We start from the raw sequence: 16,191 nt of genomic DNA, 5'->3' as shown, positions 1-16,191 counted from the left end.
AGCAACAAGGGCTTCATTGTTCCAACCTACCTCTGTGGCAAGCGTACGGAACTCAATAGCATACTGAGCAACAGATCTTGTACCTTGCTGAATGGACATGAGTCGTTTAGCAGCAGAGGAGGAGCGAGCCGGAACATCAAATACCCTTCGAAAGGAGGCCACGAATTCAGGGTAATTTGAAATCACAGGTTTATTAGTCTCCCACAAGGGATTAGCCCAGGCAAGAGCTGTGTCAGAGAGTAATGAGATGAGAAATCCCACCTTAGCTCTGTCAGAGGAAAACGCCTGAGGTAACATCTCAAAGTAAATGCCCACCTGGTTCAAAAACCCTCTGCACTGATTAGGATCGCCTCCATATTGCTGAGGTAGAGGTGCAGAACCGGACATGCTCCTGGTAGGACTAGGTGCAGCAGCGGAAACAGGAGCAGCCATAACTTGCGGGACACTTTGGTCCAAATGTGCAGTTCGAGTCAGCAGGGTTTGCAGGGCTAGTGCAAATTGATCCAAGCGGTGATCCTGTTCATCCATCCTGGAAATTATGGCAGGTAAAGGTGGATTATTCACACCATCAGTATTCATGGCCTTTGCGTAATGTCAGGGTGCCAGGAATCAGACTGAGATGAGAAGTGCAAAAATAATCACAACTATATTAATAGCAAAAAATAATAAAAAGTCCACAAGTCAAATAACAAGCCAGGAGTCAAAACCAGAGCTGGTAGTCAGACGAGCAGAGTCAGGAGCCAAAGCGAATAGTCAGACGAGCCGGAATCAGGAACAAGGAAAACAGCAGAGTCAGGAACAAGCCAGGGATCAGGAACCAGGAAGGACGTCAGACAGCCAGGTAATAGACAGGAGCTCTCACAAACAGGTCATTTTTTTTCTTTCGTGATTCAGATAGAGCATGCAATTTTAAGCAACTTTCTAATGACTCCTATTATCAACTTTTCTTCGTTCTCTTGCTATCTTTATTTGAAAAAAGAAGGCATCTAAGCTTTTTTTTGTGGTTGAGAACTCCGGATAGCATTTTTTTATTGGTGGATAAATTTATCCACCAATCAGCAAGGACAACCCAGGTTGTTCACCAAAAATGGGCCGGCATCTAAACTTACATTCTTGCATTTCAAATAAAGATACCAAGAGAATAAAGAAACTTTGATAATAGGAGTAAATTAGAAAGTTGCTTAAAATGTCATGCTCTATGTGAATCACAAAAGAAAAAAATTTGGGTTCAGTGTCCCTTTAAAGTTAGTGGGTGTTAGGATTAGACTTAGGGTTAGGTTTAGGGGTTTATAACTTTAGTATAGTGGCAGCGATTTTGGGGGCAGCAGATTAGGGGTTAATAACAGTAATATAGGTTGCGGCGATGTTAGGGACAACAGATTATGGGTTAATAATATTTAACTAGTGTTTGTGATGCGGGAGTACAGCGGTTAGGGGGTTAATATGTTTATTATTGTGGCGGCGATGTCCGGAGCGGCATATTAAGGGTTAATAATTTTATTTTAGTACTTGCGATGCGGGAGGGCCTCGGTTTAGGGGTTAATAGGTAGTTTATGGGTGTTAGGGTACTTTTTAGCACTTTAGTTATGAGTTTTATGCTACAGCTTTGTAGCGTAAAACCCATAACTACTGACTTTCAGTTTACGGTATGGATCTTGACGGTATTAGCTGTACCGCTCACTTTTTGGCCGGACAGGCAAACTCGTAATACCAAAAAAACAGTGGAAGTAAGGGCGCTGATAGCTTAAGATACCTCTTATAAGTAAACAAATATTTGTAGGATATAGATGACCAGGTACGCTATATTCAAATGTATATACAGGATTTTAAATTTTTTTACAATGTATCTTTAAAACATAGGGACGTCTCCCTGGATTCACAACTCCTAATATTTCAATGCACTATACCAATCTAGTGTTAAAAATTAACAATATAAGACCAAGTTAAAAAGTCCAAATGTAATAGAGTGGTTCGGAAATATGTATGCGAGAGTCACTTCTCAAATAATACAGGGTGTTGTGATGTTTTTTTGGTATCACATATATCAGTTCGTGATATACTTATAGGCCTTCAGTCTTATGTAACTGTAAAATCTCTGTACCTTGTTGCGATTCTCCGGTAAAAGTTTACCCGTAGTAGGTTTCTGCCTGTTAGCCTCCGTGTCTGTTCCTCGAGGCTTCGGCGTCTGACGTCACGCCTTCCGGCTCAGAGGCTCGTCTTTGTCAGACCAAACAGATTCCTCCGTGGATTTCTGTAAGGTGCTCCGCTGTTCATTAGTAAAAACCGGCACTTTGACACTTTGTTTAAAGTTGGAGATTGCTCTTAGTGCTTTGTATGCAACCTCACTCCCACAAATAGCAAGGGAAAGGAACATAGTTACTGTACAACCCGGGTTGATTCATACAATAAAATGCTTATTCCATATAATACATATAGTATCGGAAGTAGGTCCTTAGAACTTGGTATATGGTGCTAGTTTCAATGCGTTTCGCTCCTTAAGAGCTTTATCAAGAATAAGTAGACCATACTTCTCTCCTTCATTTTAAAGAGGCTGGTTTACTCTCATTGGTTACAAATTTCTAGAGCTCCAATAAAGGTGGTAATCTTCTTTTGCGCTTCCACTGAAATTAGTCTTGAACATCCTGTTTCTTAAGGTGGAATATTTTGATATTCATTATTTCTCTGTGACCTCTATATGTTATTTATCCACTCTATTCTTTTTGGTCTATAATCATTGGTCAAAATACCCATATTTGAAGTTTGATTTTATTCAGTCTATATTGTCCACTCCATTACTTGGTCTATGTTAGTAGTTTAAATTTTAAATTGTTGTACTTAGCGCACTATTAGAACTCACACCTCCCCAAACTAGTAATACCGTCGCTATGGGAGTCCCATTAAAAAAAGGACTTTTTGAAAGCTGTGGTAGTTACGTTGCGTTACAGCCAAAAAAGTGTGCGATAGTGAAAAAGAGCCATAACGCTGCTTTTTCACTGAAAACGCAAAACTCGTAATCTAGCCGTATGTTTTCCACTGACCTGATAGCTGGGGTGGAACAATTATATTTTTTGCATACCTTGGGTGCCTGAGAAGACTCACTTCCAGCCCCCCATTGTATTTTTTTCCTATACTTTTGTCTCTGCGTGCGGTACAGTCAATCAGGTGCCATACTGCCTGCTGCATTCTTTTTTCCAATATAATTTTTATTGATATTTTATCATAGTTGTACAGACTTGTATTTCATCAAAATTCATAACAGATAAGAAAACAATAATATTACTTTTAAGCAGTTTTTCATCATCTTTATCAGTGATTACAACCTCGATAGGAAAGAGAGAGATACGAAAAGAAAAATAGAAATAAACTCTTGTTGGGTTATCTCCCCCCCCCCTATTCAGTTCATAGCCACTCCTCTCTGAGCCTACTCTCCATTATGTATGTGGTGTTTTCGAACCTTGAGATTAATTCCCTTTGTGTATCTCTATCCTGTATCTTAATCCAAAATTTCCACTTCTCAAAAAACCTTCCAACCTTTACCTCTAAATTATACGAAATATCATTTTGTTCAATCTAAAATTGTTTATGCACTGCATTTTTCAATACTTTAAGTGATGGTGCTCGTTCATTCTTCCAGCCTTTTAAAATCAAATTCCTGCTTATTATCACTAACATTGAGAAAAAGGTTTTACATTGTGTAACTTCTGTTTTTTTTAAATTTAGGAATATAACATGATCTGTTCGCAGTATCAACTGTTCATTGCACATTTTATTAGCCCAATATGATATAATTCTCCAAAATCTTTGTAATTTCGGGCATGACCATAAACAATGAATTAAATTAGCTTTGAATCACAGCTTTGTAGCGTAAAACCCATAACTACTGACTTTCAGTTTACGGTATGGATCTTGACGGTATTAGCTGCTCACTTTTTGGCCGGACAGGCAAACTCGTAATACCGGCACTATGGGAGTCCCATTAAAAAAGGACTTTTTGAAAGCTGCGGTAGTTACGTTGCGTTACGGCCAAAAAAGTGTGCGGTGCAGCTATACCTGCAAAACTCGTAATACCAGCGGTAGTGGAAAAGAGCCATAACGCTGCTTTTTCACTCATAACGCAAAACTCGTAATCTAGCTGTATGTTTTCCACTGACCTGATAGCTGGGGTGGAACAATTAAATTTTTTGCATACCTTGGGTGCCTGAGAAGACTCACTTCCAGCCCCCCATTGTATTTTCTTCCTATACTTTTGTCTCTGCGTGCGGTACAGTCAATCAGATGCCATACTGCCTGCTGCATTCTAAACAGACGGATCAATAACAGCCATGCAGTGCTATAGTACACAAGTAACCTGTCAGAATTACTGCATATATAACATTCAACTAATAATTAACATAGTTCAACAGCAGCATAAGAAAACTTTGTACTTTCAGATTTGTTTTAAAGGAGCTGTAACATCTAAACTTAAAGGGCCCCCATAGTGCAAAAAAAATGATAAGATCAATTTTGTTAGAGCATGTCCTTTTAGCACTCGAAACTCTGCAAGTCTATGGGGCCGATTTATCAAGGGCCGAATGGCCCCTGATGCCCCTGTTTCTGTGCGAGCCTTCAGACTCGCCGGAAACAGCAGTTAAAAAGCAGCGGTCTTAAGACTTAACTCGTCTGCTGCCTCTGAGGCTGCGGACATCAATCCTTTCGATCCTATACGATTGGGTTGATTGACACCCCCTACTAGCGTCTGATTGGCCGCAAATCTGCAGGGGGGCGGCATTGCACAAGCAGTTCACCAGAACTGCTTGTGCAATATTAAATGCCAACAGCGTATGCTGTCGGCATTCAGCGATGTTTGTCGGACATGATTAGTTGAGCGAATCATGTCGGACAGACACTTGGTAAATCATCCCCTATGTGTTTAACCCTTACAAATCAGTTAAACATAGCTAAAGGATCACTCAGTAACAACAGAGAACTGCTGGCCCCAAGCACACACAGTAAGCAGTAGCAGGCCTACAATATACTCCTTTTGCGGTTGGTAGTACTAAAATTACATGCTCTGATGAATTAGAGCTTGTCATTTTTGTACTATATTGGCCCTTTTACAAAACCGAAGAAAATGGAACATAATTTATTTTGGAACTATCGTTTGCTATGTATTGTGTGTTTAAAGATAGCACAATGTATGACAAAATAAGTTATCTCATTTATTTGCAATCTCAGTCTTAAGAGATACAAGTCGCTACTGTACAAAATTTTATATACATTTGTCAAGAGATATTTAATTAGAAACCACACATTTAAGAAGCAGAAACAGCATTTATAGCCTCTCTAGCACCTCTGAGGGAATAAGGGAAAAATAGAAATCTCCCTGACACTTTCTTGTTGGGGTTGATTGGCATTCACTGCTCGTGCACAATTTGTTGCGTGAGAGCATGAGCGGCATTGCATAAGAGAGGTCTTGTGTTAAATTTTGCCATATGATGCTGCATCACAAGAGGTGATTGCAGGGGGGACAATTTCTCTTGTTGAGAATGTGTCTGCCTGCAGGCTTGATACATTTTCCCCTTACTGTAATTTAACTCTGAAAATTAAGAAGCTGGGAAGAATCCAGCAAGATTTTGTAGTCTGACTGACAAGATTGTACCCAGTGATTTCTTCATTAGTTCTTTATATTTGTCTCTAGCTGTGTCACTACAAAGGAGATAAGTCAAAGGGAAAAATAATCTAATTGGCTTCTTTGATTTTGTAACAAAAGTGTGGACCAGTGGATGTAGCATATCTAGATTTAAAAAAAGCATTTGACACCGTCCCACACAACAAACTAATTCATTAACTGTATCTCCTTGGTCTAGACTCACAAATTGTGAACTATGTAAAATGCTGGCTTAAGGAAGTGTCTTAGTAAATTCAGTGCATTCAGCAGAGGGGGCTGTTGCTAGTGGTGCTCCTCGGGAGTCAGTTCTGGGGCCTGTTTTGTTTAACATATTTATCAGAGATATCAGCAAAGAGTTACGGGGAAAGTATGTCTGTTTGCAGATGATACAAATTTTTTTAATAGAGTGGATGTTTCGGGGGGGGGGGGCAAAATGAGATATGATATACAACAATTGGAGGATTGGACAAATGACTGGGATCTAAAGTTTAACACTGCAAAGTGTAAAATTATACATTTAGGGAATTAAAATCCTTTACTGATTGTTACAAATGAGGAATGGGACTCGGGAATTATTATTTCAGATGATTTAAAATTTAGCAAACAATGTAGTACTGCAGCGAGTAAGGCCAGTAGAATGCTTGGATGAATTAGTAGAGGTATTTGCAGCAGAAATAGTAAGGTTCTTATACCACTTTATAGATCATTAGTTGGGCATCATCTTGAGTATTGTGTGCAGTTCTGGAGGCCTTATATTCAGAAAAAATATAAACAAACTTGAATCGCTGCAAACGAGGGCTACCAAAATGGTACATGGTCTAAAAAATAAAACGTACCAGGAAATGTTCAATGACTTAAATACAGTATTTATACTTTGGGGAGAGAAGGGAAAGAAGTGATATGATAGACACTTTAAAGTATATTAATGGGCTTAGTAAAGATGAAGATGTGAGTATTTTACTAAAGAAAAATTCAATAACAAGGGGTCATGATTACAAGCTGAAGGGTAGTATATTCAGGAGTAACTTACAGAAGCAGGGTGATTGATTCATGGAATAAACTTCCACAAGAGGTAATAATGACAAACACTGTGGGGGACTTTAAGAATGCCTGAGACAAGCATAAGGCTATCCTACATACTAATTAATGCCTGGGATAAGCATAAGGGTATTGTACATACTTATTAATTCCTGGGATAAGAATAAGGTTTTCCTACAAACTATATATGTTTATACTGTACTTTTAGGAAATATCGGGCAGACTTGCTGGGCCTATGGCTCTTATCTGCCGTCAGGCTCTAATCTGCCGTCAATATCTATGTTTCTATGAACAAACTTATAGAGGTTTGTTATTTGATTGTAAAGCAGTTCAAATAGTGACAGCTATAAATGTATTTGATATGCAAATAGTTTAAACTGCAGTGTTATTTGCTTATATAAACTATATCTGTCTAATTACTTTAATGTCCCATTACACTAAGGTTATGATTATACAACAGCAACTCAGTATTTCACATTTTAAATATTAATTATAGAGGGACAGTCACAGATGACAACATATACTTTTTAAAAAGTGGTACTTTAAACACATTAAATTGCATACCTGAAACATTTACTTTGCTTTTGAGCCATTGACCAAAACTTCACAGTCCTGCTTTAGACATCTACATTATCTACATTTTACCCAGGATTAGCCCTCCCAAACAACACATAATAAGCTATTGGTATTTTAATGCAAACAGCACCCAAAACTATGAACAATCTCAGTTCTGCACTAACCAGAGGGCTCCGATCTGAAGGTGGCAAATACAGTATCTTTAATTTTGAGATTGTTTAGCAACAATGTCCTGGCCCAGCAGTGGGATACTGCAGTGATTACTAAATCTGTCAGTGGGATCACACACTGTATACACTGACACTTTATTTAACCACTTGGTTATCTGTAAGGGTCTTAATTACAATATCACATAGATCAATAACCCTTTGGCTAACAGTGGGAGTCTTGCCAAGTCAACAACATATTTAAGTATTTGTCTTCCAGAGATGACCCAGACACGTCAATAAGATCTTAAACCATTATCCATCTAGCATCTAGCTGCCACTCAAAGATGATCTTGGCATTAAATTGAGTTCAATACCCTAAATACCAGATATGGCAACTCAAAGTCATAAAGATCATTAACCCTTTGGCTGCCACTCAAAGATTACCATGTAATGTCAATAAGATCATTAACCCTTTGGCTAGCCATACCACCTCAATTATATAAGTAACTCTTTAGCTGCAAGAGAGGGCATCAGTTATCAAGTGAATAACATAACTAACACATTAGGTTCTTGCCTAGTCATTAACCTTCTGCTAACACTGACGTCTCAGTTACTAGATCCGTAAGATCAATAACCCTTTGACAGTGGGGTAAAGCTGGGCAGATGTTTAAATAGAAGCACCATGGTCTGCCAGCGTTATATACAGAGTAACCTGATTCCTTTACAATAAATGTCACTGGCTGTGCTGCCAGAATCTGCCCCAAGCAAGATGGCGCCAAGGTACAGACAAAGCATGTCACATGACCATGATATTTTTTGAAGCTTCCGCCCTTCCTGTCTTCTTTCGGCCAATAGGAAGGAAGGAGGTGACGTTGACGTCAGGAGCCCCATGACAGTGTGTCACTTCCGCTAGCTGGCAGGAGAGGAAGCGGACGACTGTAGCGGGCCCGGTGTAATTAATAGAGCGGCCCGTAATACACGGCGACACACGGACGGTAAGGAACGTGATGCTGGCGGGGGCCTGAGGCTGGGACGAGGGGAGTTGGGAGTCGCCTGTGCGGGGACGAGAGTGGCTGGGTGGTCTGAAAGGCACTGGGGTGGGGGCTGACAATGAGTCAGAGAGAAGCCTGATCTGAACAGGGGTTGTTAGTAAGGGAGACTTGTGTGTATAGGCAGTGAGGTTCCTCATAAATGGGGCTCGTGTATAAGTCAGCTAGGTGCGGCTGCGGAACCCGTAAGAGCAAAATGAGCTTGGATGGTAAATGGGCCACAGTGTGGGAGGACAGGGATGGCGAGGGCCACAGTGTGGGAGGCCAGGGCCACAGTGTGGGAGGACAGGGATGGCCAGGGCCACAGTGTGGGAGGCCAGGGATGGCGAGGGCCACAGTGTGGGAGGCCAGGGATGGCGAGGGCCACAGTGTGGGAGGCCAGGGATGGCGAGGGCCACAGTGTGGGAGGCCAGGGATGGCGAGGGCCACAGTGTGGGAGGCCAGGGATGGCGAGGGCCACAGTGTGGGAGGCCAGGGATGGCGAGGGCCACAGTGTGGGAGGCCAGGGATGGCGAGGGCCTGCAGTATTGGGGGGGTTCATGGGATGGCGAGGGCCTGCGGTATTGGGGGGGTTCATGGGATGGGAAGGGCCTGCGGTATTGGGGGGGTTCATGGGATGGCGAGGGCCTGCGGTATTGGGGGGGTTCATGGGATGGGAGGGCCTGCGGTATTGGGGGGGTTCATGGGATGGGAAGGGCCTGCGGTATTGGGGGGGTTCATGGGATGGGAAGGGCCTGCAGTATTGGGGGGGTTCATGGGATGGGAAGGGCCTGCAGTATTGGGGGGGTTCATGGGATGGGGAGGGCCTGCAGTATTGGGGGGTTCATGGGATGGGGAGGGCCTGCAGTATTGGGGGGGTTCATGGGATGGGGAGGGCCTGCAGTATTGGGGGGGTTCATGGGATGGGGAGGGCCTGCAGTATTGGGGGGGTTCATGGGATGGGGAGGGCCTGCAGTATTGGGGGGGTTCATGGGATGGGGAGGGCCTGCAGTATTGGGGGGGTTCATGGGATGGGGAGGGCCTGCAGTATTGGGGGGGTTCATGGGATGGGGAGGGCCTGCAGTATTGGGGGGGGTCATGGGATGGGGAGGGCCTGCAGTATGGGGGGGGGGGTCATGGGATGGGGAGGGCCTGCAGTATGGGGGGGGGGTCATGGGATGGGGAGGGCCTGCAGTATGGGGGGGGGGTCATGGGATGGGGAGGGCCTGCAGTATGGGGGGGGGGGTCATGGGACGGAGAGGGCCTGCAGGATGGAAAGGGCCTGCATTATGGGGGGGGGTCATGGGATGGGGAGGACCTGCAGAATTGAGGGTTCATGGGATGGGGAGGGCCTGCAGTATTGGGGGTTCATGGGATGGTAGGGCCTGCAGTATTGGGGGGGGGGGTCATGGGATGGGGAGGGCCTGCAGTATTGGGGGGGTCATGGGATGGGAGAGCCTGCAGTATTGGGTTGGGGGGTCATGGGATGGAAAGTGATTGCATTTGTGAAGGAGAGCTAGTGAAATATTAGGAGATTGTCCTGGAAAGACAGAGAACTAACTAAAAGATACTGAGGAGAGTCACAGGTTCTAAGGCGTCCAGGGAAGTGGAGCAAGTTTTGGGGGGTGGGCAGTGGTGTAAAAACTAAGAAAGGATGATGTGTAGGAAGAGTGCTAGGCTGGCAAGTGGCAGGGACACCAGCAAGGAAGAGCACTGTGAGTCAAACAGGCCTAAGACCCAGAGTAACTACAGAGAGATATCCCCCAGCTCTCTTGACCCTGTTTCCAAATATACACAGTTTCTTATAGTGGTGTTTTTGCATTTGCTTCATACATACTTGTGTGAATTTTGCCATCATTGTCCCTTTTCTTTTTTTTCTTCTTACAGTAAACTGGTATTCTCTTGTATTACCCATACTCTCTGAGAAACGTAACCCTGCTTAGGTATTAAATACCTGGCTACATAATGTTTATTTTACTTCTCCATCCATAAGTTGTTTTTATTATGCTTGCAAACTTTGTACCATAATCCACATCTGCACACTTGGCATTTTTATAGCTCTACATCATTTATTTTCTGCTGTTTAGTTTCTTCCATACAGGTCACCTAGCATGTTGTTACCCCCCCCCCCCTCTCACACACGTATAAGGTTATTGTGTTATTTAAATAAACTAAGCATCTCCCGTTTTCTTTCTCTTCCCTTATTTTTTTTTTCTCTTCCCTTATTTTTTCCATCACAAATAATGGCATTTCCTCTCTTTTCCTATCACATCCCTAGTTGCCTTGACCATAATAATCCCATGGTCTTTATAGCAGTACTGTTGATCAACCAGCCTTTAGGCCATCTGAATTACATTATTAACGTTGTTTCACGTTACAAATTGTATCCCACTGTAGTGAAATTTAACTTGAGAAAATGAGCAGATTTGATAGGCATAGTTGAGAAAGATACACTGGCTGCCATGAAACACACAGCTTGTCAAATTCTGTGAAAATGTAATTCTGGCTGCCCTCAAGGCAGAACATGCTGTGTTCTGAGATGTTGTCACAGAAAATGCAGCATGTCTGTTTAAAGAATGGGACACATGCAGGAACTGTTAGCTCTTTTGTTTAGCAGCACTACCCAACATAAGGCTGTTCTCTTCAAATAGAGCTGTGCTCTGGCTGCACTGAGTAACCTTTCCTTAGCGCTTCACTCTGGTTGCACTGTGTTATTTGAAGATAATTTAAATTTCATTTCAAAATGACCTGCAGAGAAAATTTTCACTTAAAAAATAAATAAAAAATAAAACCTCATTGCAGAAAGTGAAATAAGTTGAGCCTTTGGGCTGGCTGCTAAAACGTTTTGGATTATTCTGCATACATTTTTTTTCTCCCCTTCATGTTTAAAAAGTTGTCTCCTTGAAATCTTGTTGCCCCTTAATGTTATCTGAATCTTTTTTGCTGAAATCTTGCTGTACAAGGAGCAATAATTATGCATCTTCTCTACTCCAAACTAACTTTCAGCATTACAATCGTCTTTTAAGTCACCAAAGATGTGTTAATATAATAAAAATATATAGTTCATCTTCCATATCTTTCCCAATCGACAAATCCCATGTTATTAAAAAAGGGACATAGACGTGTTACCTGTATAGGGAAGTATTAAGTAAGCTGTCTGATATCAGCAAGTGATTGCTGGGATGTGAATAAGATGCTAATATGTCTGTGCCTTGGGACATCCTAACACAATCATACAATGTTGTAATTTTGAATATATTGTATGATTACAGAAATGCTCATCTTATTTATACACACAGCTACTGTAGCTCAAAATCTGTAGTGCATCACTGCTCCAGAGCAGGCTGCAGCTGGTAAACTGATAAGGAACTGCATATGCACATAGCCTCTAACAGAGGAGGAAAGTGCGGATGTGTGCACTTTTGTTGTCATTAAAACAGTTACCTAGGACCATTAGTGTATTAATAAAGTAATCTAAAGAATTAGAACATTTTTATATTTGCATTTACACGTCCCTTTAATTATTCTTAAAAGGATATGATCAGAAATAAAATAAAGGGGATTTCTGTGTCTCTCACTGTAGTGTTGGTCCCAGTTGGTGCAATATGTGTCGGACTTTGAGATTTTTCTTTTTTTAGCAGCGCTATTGGTTTCCTTTTCCTCAAATATTTCTTTTGCTCTTAGAATTTCTAGGTAGTCTTCACATTCTAACTTCCTCATATTTTTGCATTTCAGTGATTGACAAAACACAAGTGCAAATAAATTGTCCTGTTCAGCGAGTTGCTGGCTACATTATGGGGGAGACTAGAAATCCCTGCAAGCAGCTGTTCTGTGTGCATGGGGCCGGCCTTGTTTTGTTTGCAAATAACCTTTATACAGTTGTTCAGTGCCTGGAGCAATTCATTAATCTCTAAAATATGATTACTTGGTTTCAGAATGACGTTGTGTTGTGCAATACTCGCACATGACTTCTGGCTAACATTACTGTGTTGCTATTTTGGTTGCAGTGTTTGTTTTCATCCAGTAAGATTTGAACAAAGGTGTTTTCCTTGGTGTATACTCAGGTTGTGCTCTGTTTATAAGACACTTGTATACCCAGGCGCTACAGATGCACAATATGTTATAGTAAACTAATTATACCTGTCAGACACAGAAAATACATTCTATCATTTCAAAATGAGAGGGGACACAGTTTTAAAACAATTTAGAAAAATTATCTTAATCGTGAAATAAACTTCACTTTATTGTACTTTTTTTTTTTTTTTAAGCTGTGGTAAATGTGAGACTTACAGTGCTCATGTCTCACTGGTGCTTAGGAGTGTGCCTGCTCTTCATTAACATCTGCACATGAATAGGCGGTTTGTGTGTGTATATATATATATGTGTGTGTATAGAGAGAGAGATAGATAATACACATACTGTAATATATACATATATAGATAATACACGTACTGTAATATATACATAATATATATAGTATATATTACAGTATGTGTTTTTTTAAATATTTATACACACACACACTATGTGTTTTTTTTTTATATATATATATATATATATATATATATATATATATTTATATTATATACACGATATGTCAGGTTTCTGTGATGTAAAAAAAATGACAAAGATAAATCATTTCAGAACTTTTTCCACCTTTAATGTGACCAATAAACTGTACAACTCAATTGAAAAACAAACTGAAATCTTTTAGGTAAAGGGAAATAAAAAACTAAAATAATGTGGTTGCATAAGTGTAAACACCCTTTTATAACTGGGGATGTAGCTGTGTTCAGAATTAAGCAATCACATTAAAAATCATGTTAAATAGGAGTCAGTACACACCTGTCATTATTTAAAGTGCCTCTGATTAACCCCAAATAAAGTTCAGCTGTTCTAGTAGGTCTTTCCTGACATTTTGTTAGTTGCATCCTACAGCAAAAGCCATGGTGCGCAGAGAGCTTTTAAAGCATCAGAGGGATCTCATTGTTAAAAGGTATCAGTCAGGAGAAGGATACAAAAGAATTTCCAAGGCATTAGATATACCATGGGACACAGTGAAGACAGTCATCAAGTGAAGAAAATATGGTGCAACAGTGACATTACCAAGAACTGGATGTCCCTCCAAAATTGATGAGAAGAAAACTGGTCTGGGAGGTTGCCAAGAGGCCTACAGCAACATTAAAGGAGCTTCAGAAATATCTGGCAAGTACTGGCTGTGTGGTACATGTGACAACAATCGCCCGTATTCTTCATATGTCTGGGCTATGGGGTAGAGTGGCAAGATGAAAGCCTTTTCTTACAAAGAAAAACATCCAAGCCCGGCTAAATTTTGCAAAAACACATCTGAGGTTTCCCAAAAGCATGTTGCAAAAGGTGTTCTGGTCTGATGAAACCAAAGTTTAACTTTTTGGCCATAATTCCAAAAGATATGTTTGGCGCAAAAACACTGCATATCACCAAAAGAACACCATACCCACAGTGAAGCATGGTGGTGTCAGCATCATGCTTTGGGGCTGTTTTTCTTTAGCTGGAATTGGAGCCTTAGTCAAGGTAGAGGGAATAATGAACAGTTCCAAATACCAGACAATATTGGCACAAAATCTTCAGGCTTCTGCTAGAAAGCTGAACATGAAGAGGAACTTCATCTTTCAGCATGACGACCCAAAGCATACATCCAAATCAACAAAGGAATGGCTTCACCAGAAGAAGATTAAAGTTTTGGGATGGCCCAGCCAGAGCCCAGACCTGAATCCAATTCAAAATCTGTGGGGTGATCTGAAGAGGGCTGTGTACAGGAGATGCCCTCGCATTCTGACAGATTTAGAGTGTTTTTGCAAAGAAGAGTGGGCAAATCTTGCTATGTCAAGATGTGCCATGCTGAAAAACTCATACCCAAAAAGACTGAGTTCTGTAATAAAATCAAAAGGTGCTTCAATAAAGTATTAGTTAAAGGGTGTTCACACTTATGCAACCATATTATTATTTTTTTTTATTTCCCTTTACCTAAAAGATTTCAGTTTGTTTTCTATTGAGTTGTACAGTTTATAGGTCACATTAAAGGTGGAAAAAGTTCTGAAATTATTTATCTTTGTCTCATTTTTACATTACAGAAACCTGACATTTTAACAGGGGTGTGTAGACTTTATATGTGTAATCTATGCTGCTAGGGTTCCTCTGGCTTCTTAGATACTTCTCAGCTAAATATCTATTTGTTATGAAATGTACAATTTAGAAGCTGTTTTGGTGCAGAGCAGCATTTTGAAAGCTGGCACCTGAGGTTTTGTGCAACGGTCATTGAAACCTGAATATTATTGCAAGCTTTGTGAGCGAATAGATTAACTATTTTTCAGTACCATTTACAAACCAGAATTAAATATGTAATTTGTTGGCTACTGTTTCCTCCTCACCACAACATTTAGATTTTACAAAATAGTGAACAGAAAGTAATTTCCTTAAAGGGACATGAAGCCAACCTGTTTTCTTTAATGATTCAGACAGAGCATACAATTATTAAAAAAAGTTTCCAATTTGCTTTGTTTTCATGTTATTCTTTGTTGGAGAGAGAGCGTGCACATCTGGAGCACTAAATTGCAGGCAATAGTGCTGCCATCTAGTGCTCCTGCAAAACTGCCGCCATGTACTGCTGCAGACACGTGCACGCTCCTGAGCTTATATTTTTGCTTTTCAACAAAGGATACCAATGAAATGAAGAAAATTTGATAATAGAAGTACATTGGAAAGTTTTTTTGTTTAGTATAACAAGTTTAAAAGTTCAGATATGTTAACAGTAGGATAGCGCAATCAGGAAAAAAAAATCACAAAAATGGTAAAAATCCCCTGTAAATATTAATAAGAATAACCTCAATCCATATGAAGTAAGTGATGCATGTCTAAGTAGGCAGCGTAATGCAGTTTTAATAAACTATGGAACACAAATAGCCAGGATACTACTCAGTAGTATATGAGGTATTTCAATCATATAATAACCGGTGTATATCCTAAAGGTTGCTTGTGTCTTGTTCTGCAAAACGGACAACTTTACTATGTGTGCTCCATTAACAAATGCAGGTTGGCTCCTCTAAATAAGGCAGTGGGAGGAGTTTAGCAGCTGAAAAACAATTGCAGCATACAAGGTGGAAACTGTTAAATTGCTTTTCACACTTGTATATTAACTTATTGTGATTCTTATGTCAGTGGCTGACAAATCTGTTTAAAATTAAGGAGCCAGACAATGGTATTGTTTAAAAGATATATATGGAGACTAACCAAGGAGCTCACAGGCTCCTGGGTTTTTCCAGCTTTGGTTTGTCTTTTTAAAGGGATACTAAACCCAATTTGTTTTTCTTTCATGATTCAGATAGAGCAGCAACTTTCTAATTTACTCCTATTCTCAACTTCTTCATTCTCTTGGTATCTTTATTTGAAAAAGAAGGCATCTAAGTTTTTGTTTTTTTTGTTCAGAACTCTGGACAGCAAATTTTTATTGGTGAATTAATTTATCCACCAATCGGCAAGGACAACCCAGGTTGTTCACCAAGAATGGGCCAACATCTAAACTTACATTCTTGCATTTCAAATAAAGATACCAAGAGAATGAATAAATTTGACAATAGGTAGGGATGCACCGAAATTTCGGCCGCAGAAAGTTTCGCCCGAAAATGGCATTTTTGGTTATTTCGTTTTTCAGGTTTTTTTTGCCTTTTTTTTTTCAGTAAAATTGTGTTGCATATTTCAAATTTGATGCCAGCTT

General features: G+C 40.4%; 1 protein-coding gene across 1 annotated transcript in view; it reads left to right on the top strand.

The window, feature by feature from the left end:
• The first annotated feature begins 8,269 nt into the window (after positions 1-8,269).
• RAB7A (RAB7A, member RAS oncogene family) overlaps positions 8,270-16,191 on the top strand; it is a 47,637-nt gene continuing 39,715 nt past the window's right edge. The window contains exon 1 of the mRNA XM_053720730.1: positions 8,270-8,405. The gene's annotated coding sequence lies outside the window, so the exon portion shown is untranslated. The remainder of the gene's footprint in view (positions 8,406-16,191) is intronic.

Source organism: Bombina bombina, chromosome 7 (genome assembly GCF_027579735.1).
Source record: "Bombina bombina isolate aBomBom1 chromosome 7, aBomBom1.pri, whole genome shotgun sequence".
NCBI classification, from domain to species: domain Eukaryota; kingdom Metazoa; phylum Chordata; class Amphibia; order Anura; family Bombinatoridae; genus Bombina; species Bombina bombina.
The sequence above is the reverse complement of the archived record's forward strand: the minus strand, read 5'-3'. Positions and strand labels throughout refer to the sequence as shown.